A 19,955-nucleotide genomic window follows, 5' to 3' on the forward strand; every position below is an offset into this window, starting at 1 on the left:
AGAAGAGAAGATACTGAAGGTCTGGGGGAGGGGAAATCTCAAAATTTGTTAACAAAAAATGACTAAAATACGAGCCATTACTGATCTTTATACCAATTGCCGCATCTATCTAACACTTTAATGCAAACTTCTTATAAATGTCTAAAGGTTGGGGGTTTGAGGGGAACCAAGATAGCAGAGAAAAGGCAAGGACTCATCTGAGCTCTCCAAAATCCCGTTCCAAACAACTCTAAATAATTACAACAATTTCTGGAGTGGCAGACCCTACAAAAGGACAGGGTGAAACAACTTTCCAGCCCAAAACAACTTAAAAGGTCTGTCACTAGGTGGTGAGAGTGGAGCGCAGTCTGGCACAGGCTGCACCAGAGTAGGCCTGGCCCCAGCAAAAACAACAGCAGGCTTTGGGGATAACTGAATCAGTGACAAAAACAGCAATAGTCCTGGTTTCTGTAGCTCAGTAAATGGAGGGTAAGTGGGTCTTGGTATTGGGTGAAGGATTCTGTTGTACTGAACATCACAGAACATGGTCACAGCCCTGAGTCACAGTGCCAGGTTGAGGAGGAAAACTAGCATAGCAGAGCTTTTGGCCACAGAGGATCAGGGATCTTGTTCACAGTTACAGGACAGAAAAGAGTTCCTATGGTCACTCACAGAGCAGAACACAAGACAGGAGAGTAGTAAACACACCTCTCCATAGATCATACCACCTTGGAAGAAGTGAAAATATGAAGAACCCCAGAAATACCTCTGAGAAAAGCTGCACACACACACACACACACACACACACACACACACACACTCTGAAGCTTGGAACATTATCCCTTCTAACTCAAGGACAAAGTCCAATATTAACAACAAGTTAAAAGTCAAGAAATAAGCTGGTGAAAATGAGCCAACAACAACAAAAAGAACCTGCCCAATCAAAGTTACTATGTTGACAGGGAAGAACAAAATGCAAATTCAGAAGACAGTCAAAATGTTTACATCCAAAGCCTCAAAAAAATGTCTTGGGCCCAAAAGGTATTCCTGGAAGAGCTCAAAAATTATTTTATAAGTCAAATAAGAGAGGTAGAGGGGAAATTGGGAAAAGAAATGAGAGTGATACAAGAAAATCATCAAAAATAACAACACTTTGTAAAAGAGGCACAAAAATACTGAAGAAAATAAGACCTTAAAAAAGCAGAAAGGTTCAAATGTCAAAAGAGGCACAAAAATCCACTGAAGAGAAGAACTACTTAAAATGCACAATTAGCCACATGGGAAAAAAAAGTACAACAATCCACTGAAGAAAAGAATTCCTTAAGAAACAGAATTGACCAAATGGAAAAAAAAGATACAAAAGCTCACTGAATAAAATAATTCCTTAAAAATTAGAATTGGGCAAATGGAAGTTAATTATTCCATGAAACATCAAAAAACAATAAAATAAAATAAAAAGAGTGAAAAATAGAAGAAATTTTGAAATATCTTAATGGAAAAACAAGTTACCGGAAAATAGATCCAGGAGAGATTATTTAAGAACTATTTGACTACCCGGAAGCCACAGTCAAGAAACAGAGAGGGGAGATGGAGGGGGGGGGGGGAGAGAGAGAGAGAGAGAGAGAGAGAGAGAGAGAGAGAGAGAGAGAGAGAGAGAGAGAGAGAGAGAGATAGTGTGCACACCTAGACAAATATTGCAAGCAGCCAGAAAGAAACCAAATATTGTGAAATAAGTCAGGATCATACAAAATTTAGCTGCTTCTGCATTAAATAATTGGAGGGTTTGGAATATGGTATGCTGGAGAACAATGAAGCTAGGATTGCATCTAAGAACCACCTATCCAGAAAAACTGAGTATAGTTCTCTGGGGAGAGGAGGGGAAGGGGGAAAGATGGACATTCAAAGAAATAGAGGATTTCCAAGAATTCCTGATGAAAAAAATCAGAGCTGAACAGAAAATTTGATTTTCATATATAAGACACAAAAGGATCATATAAAGGTAAACAAGAAATAAAAATAACAAGGGATTCAATAAGGTTAAACTGTTTATATCCCTACAAGAAAAGATGATTCTTTTAACTCCTTAGAGCTTTCTCATTATTATGACAGTTAGAAAGAGTATATATAGACATAGGGCACAGTGGTGAATTGAATATGTTGGAGTGACATCTAAAAATAAAATAAAACCGGGGCAGCTAGATGGCGCAGTGGATAGAGCACCGGCCCTGGAGTCAGGAGTACCTGAGTTCAAATCCGGCCTCAGACACTTAACACTTACTAGCTGTGTGACCCTGGGCAAGTCACTTAACCCCAATTGCCTCACTAAAAAAAATAAAATAAAATAAAATAAAATAAAATAAAATAAAATAAAATAAAATAAAACTAAGTGGTGGAAAAAAGAATGTACTGAGAGAAATACAAAGGCAGAATGGGGTAAATTGTGTCACATAGTAAAGGCAGAAAAGAGTGTTTACAGTGAAGGGAAAAAGGGAGAGGTGGGTTGGGGGGGGTCATTTGAACCTTACTCTCATTGTAATTGCCTCAGAGAGAGAATAACAAACACATTCAGTTGGGCAAAAAAATCTTTCTTCCCCTATGGGGAAGTAGGAGGAAATGGGGATCATGGAAGGGGGGACTGATAGAAGGGAGGGCAAATTGAGGGAGACAGTAGTCAGAAGTAAAACACTTTTGAGAATGGACAGTGTGAAAGGAGAGAGTAGAATAAACTTGAATGGGGATAGGATGGAGAGAAATACTAATAATTGAAAATATTACAGGAAATTTCTTGGATAAAGACCTCATTTCTCAAATATATAGAAAACCAAGTCAAATTTATAAAAATAAGAGCAATTCCCAATTTGATAACTGGGCAAATGATATAAACAAGCAGTTTTATACATCACTATTGAATAGAGAAATGAAAATTAAAACAGCACTGACCTACCATTCCACATCTATCAGATTGGCGAATATAACAGAAAAAAAATGACAATTGTTGGAGGAGATGTGGGGAAATTGGGAGACACCAATGTATTTTTGGTGGAGTTTTGAACTGATTCAACCATTTTGGGGAGGAATTTAGGATTATGGCAAAAACAAACAAACAAACAAAAAAAAACCTGTGTATACCTTTTGACTCAGCAATACCACTACTAGTTTTGTATCCAAAAGAGATTTTTTAAAAAGGAAAAGAATCTATATGTACAAAAATATTTGTAGCAATTCCTTTTTGTAGGGTTAAAGAATTAGAAATTGAGGGGATACCCATTATTGGGGAATGACTGAACAAGTGGTGGTATGTGATTGTGATGGAATATTATTGTGCTACAAGAAATGATGAGCAGGACATTCTAAAAAAAAACAAAACTAGAATACTTAAATGAACTGATGCAAAGTGAAATGAGTGGAACCAGGTGAACATTATACATAGCAACAGCAATATTACATGATAATCAACTCTGAATGATTTAGCTTTTCTCAGCAATAAAATTATTCAAGACAATTATGAAGGACTTATGGGGAAAAATGCTATCCATCTCCAGAAAAAGAACTGATGGAGTATAAAAGCAGATTGAAGCATATTTTTTTTTACTTTATTATTCTTGGAGGGAGGTTGTCTTCTTTTATAACATGACTAATATGAAAATATGTATTCCATAACAGCAAATGTATATTCTATATCAAATTGCTTGCCTTCTGAAGAGGGGAGGGGAGGTGACTGGAGAGAAAATTCAGAACCCAGTATTTTTTTTAGTGAGGCAATTGGGGTTAAGTGACTTGCCCAGGGTCACACAGCTAGTAAGTGTTAAGTGTCTGAAGCCAGATTTGAATTCAGGTACTCCTGATTCCAGGGCCGGTGCTCTATCCACTGTGCCACCTAGCTCCCCCAGAACTCAGTATTTTTAAAAAAGTTAAAAATTGTTTCATTTGTAACTGGATAAAATATAAAAATATTAAATAGAAATACCTTAAGGAAATTCTCAGTTAAGCTATTAGGAAACAGGAGTGTGTTTGCAACTGATATTCTACAGCAGACTATATCTTTACCACTGCAAAATTCACTGATAGATGTAGAGAATATAAGATACCATTGTACTTACTGTTTGTTGATTATGGGGAAAAGGTGGGGGAAGGGAGAAAAACATATAATTCAGTGCAGCAAAATAATAATTTGGAGGCTCTCCAATAAAGTGTCTCTCATTTTGACAACAAAACTATTGAACATTTTGTGATAGAGGAGTCAAGATGGAGGAGTACAGGTTAGGATCTAGCTGAACTTTCCCAACATACCACACCACATAACTTTAAAATAAAGCCTCAAATAAAATCTTGGAGTAACAGAGCCAAGAAAAGGTCAGAGAAAGACATTTTTTCCAGTTTAAGACAACTTAGGATGTCTGCAAGAGAGGTCTATAACATTAGAGTGGGTACAGGGCCAGAATGAGGCAGGAGCACAAGCAATTGGCTTTGGGGGTGGCTGTGACAGGGGCTCTCAGCTCAAAGAGGGTAAAGGGATCAGACAACAGGTCAGAAAAATATTACAGGGGACTCTTTGCTGACATTGGATACAGCTGGTTTTGAATGACAACTCTTTTGCCTATCCATAGTTATGGGTCACAGTTTCAGGATAAATAAGAGCTCTTATAATTTGTTGCAAGCAAGCAAGGGCTCTGGTCACAATTGAAGGCCTAGAATAGCACTAACACTTGCAGCAGCAGAGGAACAGGAGACCTGGTATCAATTCCAGGTCCAAGAAGAGAATTAGTACTAGTGGCTGCAGGAGAACAGAGCCCTTCCAGGGTAAAGACCAGAGTGCAATGAGTATAACACCACAATGGAAGCACTGAAAACTTGCCAACCCCCAGAACTAGTTCTGAATACAGCCTCATGAAAAAGCCTGAAGTTTGGCACAGTGCCTTCTGCTCAGGTGAGCAGAACCAAATGTTAACATAAAGTTCAAAGTGAAGAAATTGACTGGGAAAATAAGCAAACAATAATAAAAGAATTTGACCATAAGAGATTACTATGCTGGGAGTGAAGAACAAGACATAAACTTAGAAGACAAGAATGTTAAAATAGATAAAAGCAAAGCCTCAAAGAAAAATGCTAAATTGACCCAAGGTCAGCAAGAATTTATGGAAGAGTTTTTTAGAGTTTTAAAGGAATGAGTGATAGAGGGCGAAATTGGGAAAAGAAATGAGAGTGATGCCAGAAAATTATTTTTAAAAAATAATTAACAGCTTGGTAAAAGAGGCACAAATAATGGTAAAGAAAATATCCCCTTAAAAACAGGATTGACCTAATGGTAAAAGAGGCACAAAAATTCACTGAAGAAAAGAACTCTTTTAAAATAAAAATTTCCCAAATGGAAAAAGAGGTACCAAATATAACTGAAGAAAATAACACTTTAAAAAATAGAATTAAGCAGGGGCAGCTAGGTGGTACACTGGATAAAGCACTGGCCCTGGATTCAGGAGGACCCGAGTTCAAATCCAGCCTCAGACACTTGACATTTACTAGCTGTGTGACCCTAGGCAAGTGCCCCACAAAAAATAGAATTAAGCAAGTAGAAGCTAATGACTTAGTAAGAATTCAAGAAACAATAAAACTAAGTCAAAAGAATAGCAAAAAATAGAAGAAAATATGAAATATCTCATTGGAAAAACAAGTAACTGGAAAATAGACTGAGGATAGTTACTTTTAAAATTATCGGACTACCTGAAAGTCATGATTTTAAAAAAAAAAAGGCAACATCATATTTTAAGACTTTTAGAAGCCAAGATGATGGAGTAAGCAGTAAATCAATGAAACTCTTCCATCTCTGAACAACCATAAAATAGTGCCCCAAAACAAATCCTGGAAGAGCAGAACCAGCAAAAAGATGGGATGAAACAGTCTTTTAGCCCAAGAAGCTTGGCAAATCAGCTAGAAAGATGTGCCTTACTTGGGTAAAAGGGGAACATTGTCCAGGACAGGGAGCATTTCAGTAAGCCCCACTTCAGCAAACCAGCAGGAGATTCTCAGCCCCACTGTGGTGGAGCAGGCAAATGCCAACACCAGGACCTTCCACACGCCTCAGCATAGCCAGCAGAATAGACTCCAGCTCCAAGAACCACCATGTGCTTCAGTGTTGCCCTGAAGAAATAGGTGATTGTCAGTGGGCACTTCCATGTGCTTTAGTGTAGCCTCAGAGAAACACAGAAACACCTCCACTGGCCTCAGTATATGCCAGACACCAGAACTGGAACCTTGGTTCAGCATGAGATGAGCTGCTAGGCCCTTATGGCTTCCAGCAGTGCCAGCCAGCCCCCTTAGCACAACATGAGTCACAAGGGTCTTCTGTGAGCCACAGGGCACCATCAGTGCAATACCAGGTAAACAGTCAGGGCCTGTAGCCAATGGCACAAGAAGCCTGAGACAGTGTACCTTCCATCTGAGGAGCAGAACTGAAATTTAAAAGAAAAGGAAAAGGCAAAAAAAGATGAAAAAAAAACAACAGAAAAAGAATCTTACCCTAGAAAGTTATTATGGTGAAGGGAAGATTAAGATGCAAACTCAGAAGAACACAACAATGCCAAAACACCTAGGGGGCAAAACCCCAAAGAAAAATGGGAAGTGGTATCAAGCTCAAAAAGAAACCATGAATGAGCTCAAAAAGGAGCTTTAAAATCATATAAAAGAGGTAAGGGGAAAATTGGGAAAAGAACTTAGAGTGTTGCAAGAGAATTATGAAAAAAAGAGTCAACAGCTTGAAAAGAAAAGAGTATTTAAAAAGTAGAATTGGCCAAATAGAAAAGAATGTACAAAAGCTAACCAAGGAAAACAATCCCTTAAAAGTTAGAATTGGGCAAATGGAAGCTAATGGCTCTATGAGACATCAAGAATCAATCAAATCCAGAAGAATTAAATAATAGAGGAAAATGTAAAATTATTTATTGGAAAAACTATGGACCTGGAAAATAGATCCAGGAGAAACATTGCCAGGATCATTGGAGTACCCTAAAGCCATAATCAAAAGGAGGACCTGGATAGCATCTTTCAAGAAATTATCAAGAAAAACTTCCCCAATACCCTGGAGCTGGATGGCAAAATAGGTATTGAAAAAATCCACTGATCACCACAGGAAAGAGGTTCCAAAATAAAAATTCCAAGGAACATTATAGCCAAAATTACAGAACTTTTAGGTCAAGGAAAGAATACAACAAGTGGTCAGAAAGAAAGAATTTGAGTATTAGGGAGCCACAGTGAGGATTACACAGGACCTAGCAGCTACAACACTAAAGAATCAGAGGTCAGGGAGCATGATATTCTGAAAGGCAAAGGAGCTAGGATTACATTGAGGAATCACTTACTGAATAAAATGAAACAATATTTCGAGGGGGGAAATGGTCATTCAGTGAAATAGAAGGATTTCAAGTTTTCATAAGGAGATAATAACTGGACAAAAAATTTGATTTCCAATATCAAGACTTAAGAGGGAAAGGGGAAAAGAAAACATAAAGGATTCAATAGAGATGAATTGTTTACATTCCTACATGGGAAGATGATACTTATAATTATTAAACATTGTGCCACTAACAGTAACAGAAGTTAAAAGGAATACACCTAGACAGAGTTTCTGGGTATAAGGTGAATTTGAGGGAATGACATAAAAAATAATTAAGGGATGAGAAAGAAGAGTATACTGGGCACAGAAGGAAGGGAGAGGTAGAATGGGGGTAAATTATTTTACATGACAAGGCAAAAAACCTATTACAGTGGAGGGAAAGATGGAAGGGTGGGAGATGAGCATTGTTTGAGCCTAAATTCTAATTTTTAAGGAATGATGCACTGGGAAAAGGAGCAAGAAAGAGATCGAATGGGGAAATTATCTCACATAAAGGAGGCATACAAAATGGAGCTTTTAGAGAGAGGAAAATGGGGCTGTGGTTAGCATTACTTGAACCTCACTCTCATTAGAATAGGTTCAAAGAGGAAAGACCCAGTTAAGTGTAGATATCTACTTCACTCAATAGGAGAGGAAGGGGATAAGAGATATGGGGAGGGGGAAATGAGAGGAAAGCAAGACAGATTTTTGAGGAGGGGCAAGACAAAAAGAGAGAAAAGGATAAACAGAGGAAACTGGGATAAAGAGAAATTCAGTTAGTGAATGTGAATGGGATAAGTTAATCTACAGGATAGAAACAGAGAGCAGAATGAATTGGAAACTAGGATCCAACAATATGTTGTGTACAAAAGATACACTTGGGACAGAAAGATACCCTGAATTGAAATGAAGGACTTGAACATCTATTATGTTTCAGCTGAAGTAAAGAGGTCAAGGGTGGCAATGATGATCTCAAAGCAAAAGCAAAAATAGACCTAATTGAAAGAGATAATCAGAGGAACTACATTTTGCTAAAAGGTGCTATGCACAATAAAGCAACTTCAAAAAATTTTGCATCAAGTTTCTCTGATAAAGGCCTTGTTTCTCAAATATATGGAGAACTAAGTCAAGTTTATAAAAATGAGTCATTCCACAATTGATAGTCAAATGATATAAATAAGCAGCATTTTTTTGTTTTGGTTTTTTGCTGGGCAACAGGAATTAAGTGACTTGACCAGGGTCACACAGCTAATAAGTGTCAAGTGTCTGAGGCCGGATTTGAACTCAGGTCCTCCTGAATCCAGGGCCAGTGCTCTATCCACTGCGCCACCTAGCTGCCCAATAAGCATTTTTAGAAGAGCAAATTGAAGCTATTAGTTATATGAAAAAATGCTCTAAATCACTATTGCTTAGAGAAAGGAAAATTTAAACAATTATGAGGTACCATCTCAAGCCTATTAGAAATGACAAATGTTGCAAGGGATGAAGGAAATTAGGTACACTAATGAACTATTGGTAGAGTAGTGAACTGGTCCAACCATTCTGGAGAACATTATGCCAAAAGGGCTATAAAACTATACATACCCTTTGATCCAGCAATACCATTTCTGGGTCTGTACTTCAAAGAGATCAAAGGAAAAGGAAAAGGACTGATATGTACAAAAATATTTATAGCAGCTCCTTTTGTCGTAGCAAAGAATTAGAAATTGTGGTGATGCTTATCAGTTGTGGAATGACAAGCTGTAGAAGATTGTGATGGAGTACCATTGTGCTGTAAGAAATCACAAAGGGGGTATTTTCAGGAAAAACATGGCAATACCTACATGAGCTGATGTAAAGTGAAGTGAAAAGAACCAGAAGATCATTTTACATAGTAACAACGATGTTGTAATGATGATCAACTATGAAGTACTTTCCTACTATGAACAATACAAAGATCCAAAACAATTCCAAAGGATTCATGATGAAAAATGCTATCTACCTCCACAGAGAGCTGATGAACTCTCAGTGAAAAGTGAACTATAATTTTTGTGCTTTTTTTTGCTATTTGTTTATGATATGCCTAATATGTAAATGGACTTTACATGATTTCACATTTATAATTGATATCACATTGTTTGTCTTCTCAGTGGGTGGGGGAAGTGTGAGAGGAAGGGAGAGAATCTCTAACAAACTTTATAAAGAAAAGAATGTTAAAAGTAAATAATAAATTAAGGGGGGGGGAAGATTGCATAAATATAATAAAGATAGCCTTGTCTATGACACTCTGATCATTTATATCAAGTGAGGCCTAATTATCATAGTAAAACAAGGAAATATGCTCACCAAAGGTATTCATCCCTGTCGTAGTGAAGATCCACTGCAGAGTCCAAGTGGAAGAGGGATTCCTTATTGATGGAAAGGCCCATCAGGTATTCTTATTTGTGAGTGGCACAGTATGTTTAGCATCAAGCCACAGAAAATCATAAAGTAAGGGATATATAACCACTCCAAAGAATTCAGCCTAAACAGCTACACAAGAAAGATAAAGCAAACAAAGAATGGCTATTGATCAAATTATGTCTCACCCCAGCGGGGAACCAGGAAGAAATCCTGAGTGGCAGGAGACCCAGGTTGGGGAGGGGAGCAGGGGAGCAGTCTCATCGGAAGCTGAGAACCACACCACAGAAAGCTTTGCTGGTTGGTTGCTTAGTAAAGTAGGCCTGAGGTTATCTCCACACCTGAGAACAGGCCAGGTGAGATTAAAGCCTGCCCCCTCTCAACCCAAAGCACCTGGGACCCTCTGAAGCTGAGAACAGGAGTGGAGCTGAGAAGCAAGGAGGGGGGGTCTCCGCAGTAGAGAGTTTAAAATCAAATAAAAAATGAGGCCAGACAGGCTGAGAAGAAGCCCAACCATCCCCGGGCCATGCTGTAGCTGGAACAGTGTGTCCTGGAAGCAGCGCCACACTTTAAGAAGGAGTTAAAAGCCAGTACCGGCCCTGGATTCAAGAGGACCTGAGTTCAAATCCAGCCTCAAACACTTAACACTTACTAGCTGTGTGACCCTGGGCAAGTCACTTAACCCCAAATGCCTCACCAAAACAAAAACAAAAATCAAAACAAAAACAAAAAAAGGAGTTAAAAGCCAAGAAATAGTAAGCCAGAATGAGTAGGCAGAAAAAGCAGAAGACCATCAAAAACTTCTTTGGGGCTAAGGTAGACCACAATACAACCTCAGAAGAAGATAATAACAGGGTCAAAGCTTCAACATCCAAAGCTTCCAAGAAAAATATGAAGTAGTCTCAGGCCATGGAAGCTCTCAAAAGGGACTTTGAAGAGAAAGTAGGAGAAATAGAAAGAAGATGTAGAGAAAAGGAAGAAAGAATGGAATGCAGGGGAGTCATGAGAAAAAAGTCAACAGTTTGAAAAGCCAAATGGAAAAGGAGATTAAAAAAAGGTCTGATGAAAATAACTGCCTAAGAATTAGGATTGAACAAATGGAAGCTAGTGACCTTATGAGAAACCAAGACACAATAAAGCAAATCCAATTGAATGAAAAAATAGAGGGCAATGTGAAATATATCCTTGGAAAAACAGCTGACCTAGAAAATAAATCTAGGAGAGATAATTTGTAAATCATTGGACTACCTGAAAACCATGAACAAAACAAAAACTTAGACACCATCCTCCAAGGGATTGTGAGGGAAAATTGCCCTGATATTCTAGAAGCAGAAGCTAAAATAGAAATTGAAAGAATCCACCGGGGCAGCTAGATGGCACAGTGGTTAAAGTGCTGGCTCTGGATTCAGGAGTACCTGAGTTCAAATCCAGCCTCAGACACTTGACACTTACTAGCTGTGTGACTCTGGGCAAGTCACTTAACCCCCATTGCCCCACCCAAAAAAAATTGAAAAAAAAAAAAAAGAAAAAAAAGAAAGAATCCACCGATCACCTCCTGAAAGAGATCCCAAAAGGAAAACCTCCAGGAATATTATAGCCAAATCGAGAACTCCCAGGTCAAGGGGAAAATACTGCAAGCAGCTAGAAAAAAGGAATTCAAATACTGTGGAGCTCCAATAAGGATAAAGCAAGATCTAGCATCTTCTACATTAAAGGACCAAAGGGCATAGAATATGATATTCTAGAGGGCAAAGGAACTAGGACTTCAGCCAAAATTCACATACACAGCAAAACTGAGTATAATTTTTCAGAGGCAAAAATGAGATTTCAATGAGAAAGAGGCCTTTCAAGCATTTGTGATGAAAAGACCTGAACTGAATAGAAAATTTGACTTTCAAATACAAGGTCCTGGAGAAGTATAAAAAGGTAAACAGGAAAAAGACTTCATGAGGGATATTAAAAGATCAAATTGTTTACATTCCTACACGGGAAGATAATACTTTGAAATCATAAAAACTATCTCAGCAAGAAATTCAGGAGCAGCTGGGTGGTGCAGTGGATAGAGCATCGGCCCTGGACTCAGGAGAACCTGAGTTCAAATGTGACCTCAGACACTTGACAATTACTAGCTGTGTGACCCTAGGCAAGTCACTTAACCCCAAATGCCTCACCAAAAAGCAAAATGAAACAAAACAAAAAAAGTCTTCACAAGAAATTCACAGAAGACAGAGCTGAACTGAATACGAAGGGATGATATCTATAAAGCATTTATGTTTTGTTCTTTGTAGGGTAGACAGGGTGGGGTACCTTATGTCTGGGGCTGGATTTGGGCTTGGGCCTCCTGGGTCCAGGGCTGGTGCTTTGTCCACTGTGCCACCTAACTAATCCATGATGACATCATTAAAATAGGGTTGAGGTGTAGGAGGAATAAACTGGGGGAGGGAGAAGGGGAGAGATGGTCTGGGGAGAGGTAGTTCCCATGAAGGAAACAAGAAGAAAGCTTATGGAGGAGAGTAGAAGAGGGGGAAGGAGTTGAGGAGTGAGTGAACCTTAATATCATCAGAATTGGCTCAAAGAAGGACTAACATACATACTCAAGTAGATACAGTAATATTTTTGCCCTGAGTGGGGGAGGAGAGAGAAAAGGGAGGGGAGAAGGGAAGGAGGAAAGGGCAGATTGGGAGAGAGAGCAGTAAAAAGCAAAATACTTTCAAGGAAGATGAAGATGTTCTGCATTACTGCACCAATATGACATATTGAACTACTTGATCTCATAGGGAGGGTTGAGGAGGGAGGGAGGAAGAAAAACTTAGAACACAGAATTAGCTCAGGGACCCTGATCTCATTGGAGTGGGCTCATGGAGGGAATAGCTTTCATAACCAATTTGGAGGAGCAATTTATTTAACCCTGCAGGAAAATAGGAGGGGAAGAGGACAAGGAAGGAAGGGTGAAAAAAGGGAGTGCTGAGCGAGGGAGAAGATAGTCAGAAGTAAAACACCTCTGAGGAGGAATAGGTAAAAAGAAGATAGAGTAAATGTCAAGGGAAGGGAGGGGGATGGAGGGAAATAGTTAAGATGATTGATTATAATGGCAAAACGTATGGTACCTACTTTGCTGGGCTTTTATGAAGAAAATTCTCTGTCAAGCTTAAGGTACTATATAAAGGTTATGATTAACAGGATACTATCAGGAAAACCTGGAAAGACCTACATGAACTGAAGCAGAGTGAAATGTACTGTATCCAAAATAACAGCAATACTGGGGAATGATCTCCTGGGAAGCATGTGGTTATTTTCAGCAAGGCAATGATCCAATATAACCCTGAAAGACTTATGAAGATTGCAGCCCATCTGCAGAGAAAGAACTGATAGTATCTGAAAACAGATGGAAACACATTAAAAAACTTTTTTTTCATTTCCTCTTTGACAATTCCTTAATCTGAAGTTTTTTTTTTTATTGTTTTCTCTCAGAACTAGCTAATATGGGAATTTTTCCATGACTACTCATGTATAACTTATTTTGAATTGCTTGAGTTCTTGTGAATGGGGGGACGGGAGTGGAGGGGGGAAGAGAAGTTGGAACACAAAGTTTTTTAAAAATTGATGTTAAAATTTTGTTTTTACATATATTTTTGAAAATAAAATTCTATTGGGAGGGGAAGATTATTATAGGCAGGACTGCTGGGTACAAAACAACAAGATGACATTTAACTTGGATAAGTGTAAAATCCTGAAGCAGAGATCAACAGAATGAGACAGACCTGGTTCTGAAACAATTACTTTGGAAAAAAATATTGGTATTTTTATTGACCACAGCTTGATATAAGCCAAGAGTATGATGCAAATCCTAAATAAGGACAAAGAAACCTCAGACTTAGGTTGATCTAATAGTAAGACTTAAAGCAAAGACACAGGGGTGGGACATGGATTGTGAATAAGTGAATAGTTAGTAGGCCAGTTTGACCATACCATAGAGCAGTACATGAAGGAGAAAACATGAAGAAAAGCCTAGAAAGGGTGGTTAGAGTCAAATTATGTTGGACTTTAAATGACAGGATAAGGATTCATATTTTTTTTCCTAGAGGAACAGATTATTCTGTTACAACCTCTGAAGAAATCTCCTTTGTCTGTTACTCGAATGACTTAAATTGGTTTAACATGTTTGATTAGATTGTGAAATAATCTCATTGCTTTAAAAACTTGAATTTTAAAATGCTAAATCAGAACAGGAGAAACTAAGTAAGTTAATTAGGATCAGCTGGGAGCAGAGACATTGCCATCATGTGCTCCTGACTCCAGTATAAATAGTATATCAAAATCATGTCAGGAAGAACCAAAGACAGGGATGTTTTTTGTTGTTGTTGATGGTGGCGTTTTTTCCCCCCACAACATCAGATAGAACTGAAAATTTAGTTTAAGCAGGCAAGCTGATCAGAATTTTAAAAAAATAAGGAAGAATCAGTCTAGGGGAACTTAGTGGAAAATATTGAGAATGAGACATTAATGTTACTAGAAAGTAGCATAGTGATGTTGATGAGTTATTTATTACTCTACCTAAATACAGGAAAACAAGGTATGTGGTGTCAATCTGCCCATTACTTAAGCTGTAAATTCTAAGAAGTTACCTAGAGTGCTGAGAGATTAAGAAGCTTGCCCAACTTTACATAGTGAATAAATGTGAGAGGAGGCATTGGAAGCCAGATCTTTCTTACTCAAAGCCAAACTCTCTTCCCACACTGCCCTCTTAAGTATTAAGTATTTTCATAGGCAAAGGAACAACAACAAAGACACAAAAAGGATTGTTAACAGGAAGTGAAGTTAACTAAGTAAATGTTTAAAGCTGGAATTTTATCACAGTTAAAAATGGATAGCTTAGATATATAGAACATAGATACATAATAGATAGATGATAGATAGATACCCTTTGTACTTAGAAATGCTTTCCTCTTCCCCTTTTTTTGTTTTACTAGGTGTCATTTTCAAAATTGGCACTCTCCTTGGGATACTGTGATCCATGGACCACCATGGTCTTCAGGAAAATAGCAAGTCCAGGTAGCCCAAGGAAGACAGGAAAATTCAAGATGTGATGTAGGTCAGCTACAATATATTTCTAATAATGATCTGTGCTTGAGATACAGAACAAAAAGACATCTTTGAGATCATGTATGGCTTGAAAATGACTTGGGTCAGTCATGCAACAAAACTGAGTTCTGCACTGATACCCACAACACATTAAAAGGACCAGAGCATGACTTCCAGCACCAGTAAAACATGGACAAAATGCCAGAGTCTAAGAAGGCATATAAGATTTGCTATTTGCTCCCCCCAGAAAGAGGACGTACACTGATGAAATCTGGGATCCAGCAAAGGCATATATAATATTGCTCAATATTTATTTTTAAAAGTGTTAGGGGAGGGGCAGCTAGGTGGCACAGTGGATAAAGCACCGGCCCTGGAGTCAGGAGGACCCGAGTTCAAATCCGGCCTAAGATACTTCACGCTTACTAGCTGTGTGACCTTGGGCAAGTCACTTAACCCTCATTGCCTCACCAAAACAAAGTGATCCTGGGGATTTCCCCAACTAAGTTCAATGAACATACCTCATCCTATCCTATGCAGGGGTCAGCAAACTACTGTCCAAGGGTCAAATCCAGAGCTCAGCCTATTTTTTTACATGAGCTAAGAATGGCTTTTACATTTTAAACTACAATAAAACTTTGTTCAAAAGTGTAAAAGCACTTTTTAGCTTGTACTCACAAAAAATATCAGGTTGCTGAATTTGGCTCACTGGCCATGCTTTGTCCAACCCTGGTGGAGTATGGATATGCTTATTGGTACATTGTTAAGAGGACAAAGGTAATTTCTGATTGATTTCCAGATATTGTGATTGTTGTTGTTCAGTCATATCCAACTCTTTGTGGTCCCATTTGGGGTTTTCTCCACAAAAATACTGGAGTGATTTGTCATTTCCTTCTCCAGGTCATTTTTACAGATAAGGAAATCAAGGCAGAGTAAAGTGACTTGTCCAGGGTCACACAGCTAATAAGTGTCTGAGGTTATATTTGAACTCAGGAAGATGAGTCTTCCTGACTCCTGGCCCAGTACTCATCCACCACACTACCTAGCTGCCCCTCTGAAGACTAAGGCTGTCCCTAAAATGATCAATTGGTTGATACTCAGGGGGCCACACTCATGATAGGAAGCCATTCACACCTTTGTGCTCTCATTGTTTTTGCCTTTTCCTTTGCACTATTTCCTGAGATATATAAATGTATGTGGGATGCCAGGGAAATAATCCTCATGTTGTCTTGGGCCAGAAGTCCATAATAAACTTGATATATTCAAGTTCACATGGACGAAGAAGAAAGTTCATGAGGAATGTTTCTGACCCTCTGCCTCCTAGTTGGAGAAGGGAAATTTCTTTCTAAAATGATCTTTTTAGTGCTCCAAACATGAATCTGGCACCATTTGGATTGAAATGGTCAAAGGTGAGATAGGCTGGAGGTCAAACCATTTCTTGAGAGCTGATTGTTAAATTTTTATTGTGAGAATTTATACCTTGGACATTGACAAATGATACAAATCTATGCTTGATTGATTGTTTTCTTAATTACCTGGACTTAAGAAAGTGATAGAGAAAATTTTAACTATGCAGTTGAAACTTACAAGTGGGTGTTGGGTACATTTTATTTCTGGAGAGCCAGTTGTTTAACATTTACTAACATACCATTGGTTATACCATAGGTAGGGTATCTCTTTCAGTGGGTATAAACTAGGATATATTGATGCATATCTCTGGGCATTTGACATAAATGTTCCTTATAAAAACCCACAATCACAAAGAAAAAAAAAATTATCTTGGGGCCCTTTTCTCTGGCAGTTTACTATTTTCACATATGCATTCTCTGGCCTCCAAAGACAAGGTTATTTGCATAATCCAGTGAAGCCAAAATAAACAGTAGAATTTTCCAAGCCACCATCCTCTTCCCTGTTACTCTGTCTACAGTTGTTTATGATACTTTCTATTCAACAAGTAACAACACTAGTTATAATTTCTATGGTCAGCTCAGTGGTATATTGGATAGAATGCTGGGCCTAAAGCAAGGAAGACTAGTCTCTCTTCATTCAAAACTGCCTCAGACACTTACTAGCTGTGTAACCCTGGGCAAGTCACTTCACCCTGTTTGACTCAGTTTCCTCATCTGTCATGAGCTGGAGAAGGAAATGGCAAATGACTCCAGTATTTTTGCCAAGAAAACCCCAAGTGGGGTCATGGAGAGTTGGCCATGACTGAAACAACTGAACAACAATTAATTCTATAATGCCTCACAATTAACCAAGTGCTTTTTTTATTTTTTACAAAAATCCTGAAAGGTGTTATTATCTACATTTTACAAAGAAAGAGAGATTAAGTAACTTGTCAAAGGTCACACAGCCAGTAAGTGTCAGAACCAAGAGTCAATCCCAGATGTTCTGGCTCCAGGTCCAGTACTCTCCTCACTCTTCCATAACCCCTCCCCAGTAGTAATTACTTAGGAGCAGAGATTTTGAGCTAGAAGGGACCTCAGAGATTATGCAGTTTAACACCCGCATGGGATGCTGAGGAAACTAAGTTTCAGAAAGAAAAAGTAAACTTGTTCAAAGTCTCCTGAGTAGTAAATAGCAGAAACAGGATTCAAACTCAGGTCCTCATCTCTCCAAATCCATCACGTGTCCCATGCTTCCAAGAAGAATGTATCATTGTTGCTATTCTACAGTAGTTATTGAATGTTTCTTTCTGACTTATTGTCCCAAACACTTTTATTAAGACTCAACATCTGCTTAATAGATATATCCTATTACACAGTTGTCCTTAAGTGTATGAGCAGAATCTGGCTTAAATGGGAGACAGAGTTTAAGTAAACTAATTGCATAAGCATGATCTAAAGCTGGGCTAAACAGGGACCTTTGAAAATGACACATGACTTTAATCAAAATCAGGGATCAGACTGAGAACAAGACAACCACCAGACTGAGTCATGAGAATGCTTTGATTTCACAGCTGAAATTGCTGAAGCCAGCACACACTGGGGGCTTCCTCTACCCCAGTCTCCTCCCACCCCTTTCCCCCAAACATCACATGGGTCAGGCTGAATCTGGAGCCTACCTGGCTTTGTATGTGGGGAATATAAAATCTGTCCTTTCAGATGAGGTCAGTCAGCATGCTCTTTTTGATACTAAAAGAATTGGTACAATCAGAGAAAGCCAAGGCTAGAAGGGATGGGATATGAAGTGGTAGGGGAAAAAAGCCCTAGTCTTGGAGTCCAGAGCCCAAGGTTCAAATGCTAGGTCTCTCACCTACTAGCCACTGTGACCTTGAGCAAGTCACTTCCCTTACATGACCTTCATTTTTCTGCTCTATAGAATGAGGAGCCTGAAACTTAGATGGCCCCTAGGGTCTGTTCTAGTTCTATCATTCATTTCTATTTCTCATTCGGTTATATTATTGCTAGATTAACTAGTCTAGTGCCCTCCTTTGGTAGAGGAAGAGATCATCCATTTCAACAAGCACTTATTAAATGTTTACTAGTTTCAAGGCAGAAGCATAATAGAAGAAGCCTGGACTTTGTAGTGAGGAAGATCAGGGTTCAAATTGTTCCTCTGACCTATACTAGCTGTATAACCATGGACAACTCATTTGCCCTCTCAGTGCCCTAGAAAACTTTCTGAATTGATAGGTGGTGGACCAGCTGTCATCTGCATTGATGAAGGGAGTTTCTACATTAGCAGTTCCCTATAACAATGAAATCATAGTCCCCTCCCTAGAGGAAGGGAGGAAAGTGGAAGGAAATAAGCATTTATATAACACCTACTATGTGCCAAGCACTTTTAAAACTGAGGTATTCAAAGGTTAAGTGATCTGCCCCATAAGTATCCTAAACCAAATTTGAACTTGGGTCTTCCTGACTCCAGGTCCAGAATTGTACCCACCATGCCACCTAGCTGTCTTTCCTTTTTTTGTTTAGTATTTTATTTATTTTTTCCCATTACATGTAAAGATAGTTCTCAACTTTTGTTTATAAAAGCTTTCCAATTTCAGATTTTTCTTCCTCCCTCCCCTCCCTCCCCCTCCCCTAGACAGCAGGTAATCTGATATAGGTTTTATATATATACACACACACACACACACACACACACACATATATATGTATGTATATATGTATGTTTATATTTATATATACAATAACATTAAACATATTTCTGCTTTAGTCATGTTATAAGAGAAAAATCAGAGCAATGAGGGAAAACCTCAAAATAGAAAAACAACAGCACCAAAGACAAAAGAAATAGTATGGTTCATTCAGCATCTATACTCCACAGTTCTTTTTCTTTCCTGGATTTGGAGATCCTCCTCCATCATGAGTTCCCTGGAACCCTTCTGTACCATTGCATTGGTGAGAAGAATATAGTCCATCACAGTAGGTCAACACACAATGTTGATGATACTGTGTACAATGTTCTTCTGATTCTGCTCATCTCACTCATCATCAGTCCACGCAAGACCCTCCAGGTTTCTCTGAACTCCTCCTGTTCATTGTTTCTTACAGCACAATAGTATTCCATAACATTCATATACCACAACTTGTCCAGCCATTCCCCAGTTGATGGGCATTCCCTCAACTTCCAATTCCTTGCCACAACATAAAGAGCAGCTATAAATATCTTTGTACATGTGGGTCCTTCTCCCCTTTCCATGATCTCTTTGGGAAAAAGACCCAAAAGTGGTATTGCTGGGTCAAAGGGTATGCACACTAACTGTCTTTCCTAAAGTATGCAAAACATTGATCATACAAAGACAAATTGAGAGCCAGATTGAAGAAGAGGCTCACCCAAGATTATGCAGACAAGAAGTATCAAGCCTCCTGAATCAGTCCAGTGCTTTTTCCATTGTAATATCTCTAACTTAGGGCTAGGGCTAGTAAAACTATTACCTGCTACCTGTATGACCTTAGCAATAATAATAGGAATAGGGACTGGGCATTGATTCTGGGTACTCCCAGATGAGAGAACTCCCTCTACCAATGCAGGTTAACATGTTCTCTGCAATTTATAACCTCAGAGAATTGCCTAGATCATTGGGAAGTCAAGGGACTTGACAAGGGTCATGCAGCCAGTAGGTGTCAGAGGTAGGATCTGAACCCGTGTCTTTTAGTCATGAAGACAATTCTATGTCTACTACAACAATTACCTT

Source organism: Dromiciops gliroides, chromosome 2 (genome assembly GCF_019393635.1).
Source record: "Dromiciops gliroides isolate mDroGli1 chromosome 2, mDroGli1.pri, whole genome shotgun sequence".
Classification (NCBI taxonomy): Eukaryota; Metazoa; Chordata; class Mammalia; order Microbiotheria; family Microbiotheriidae; genus Dromiciops; species Dromiciops gliroides.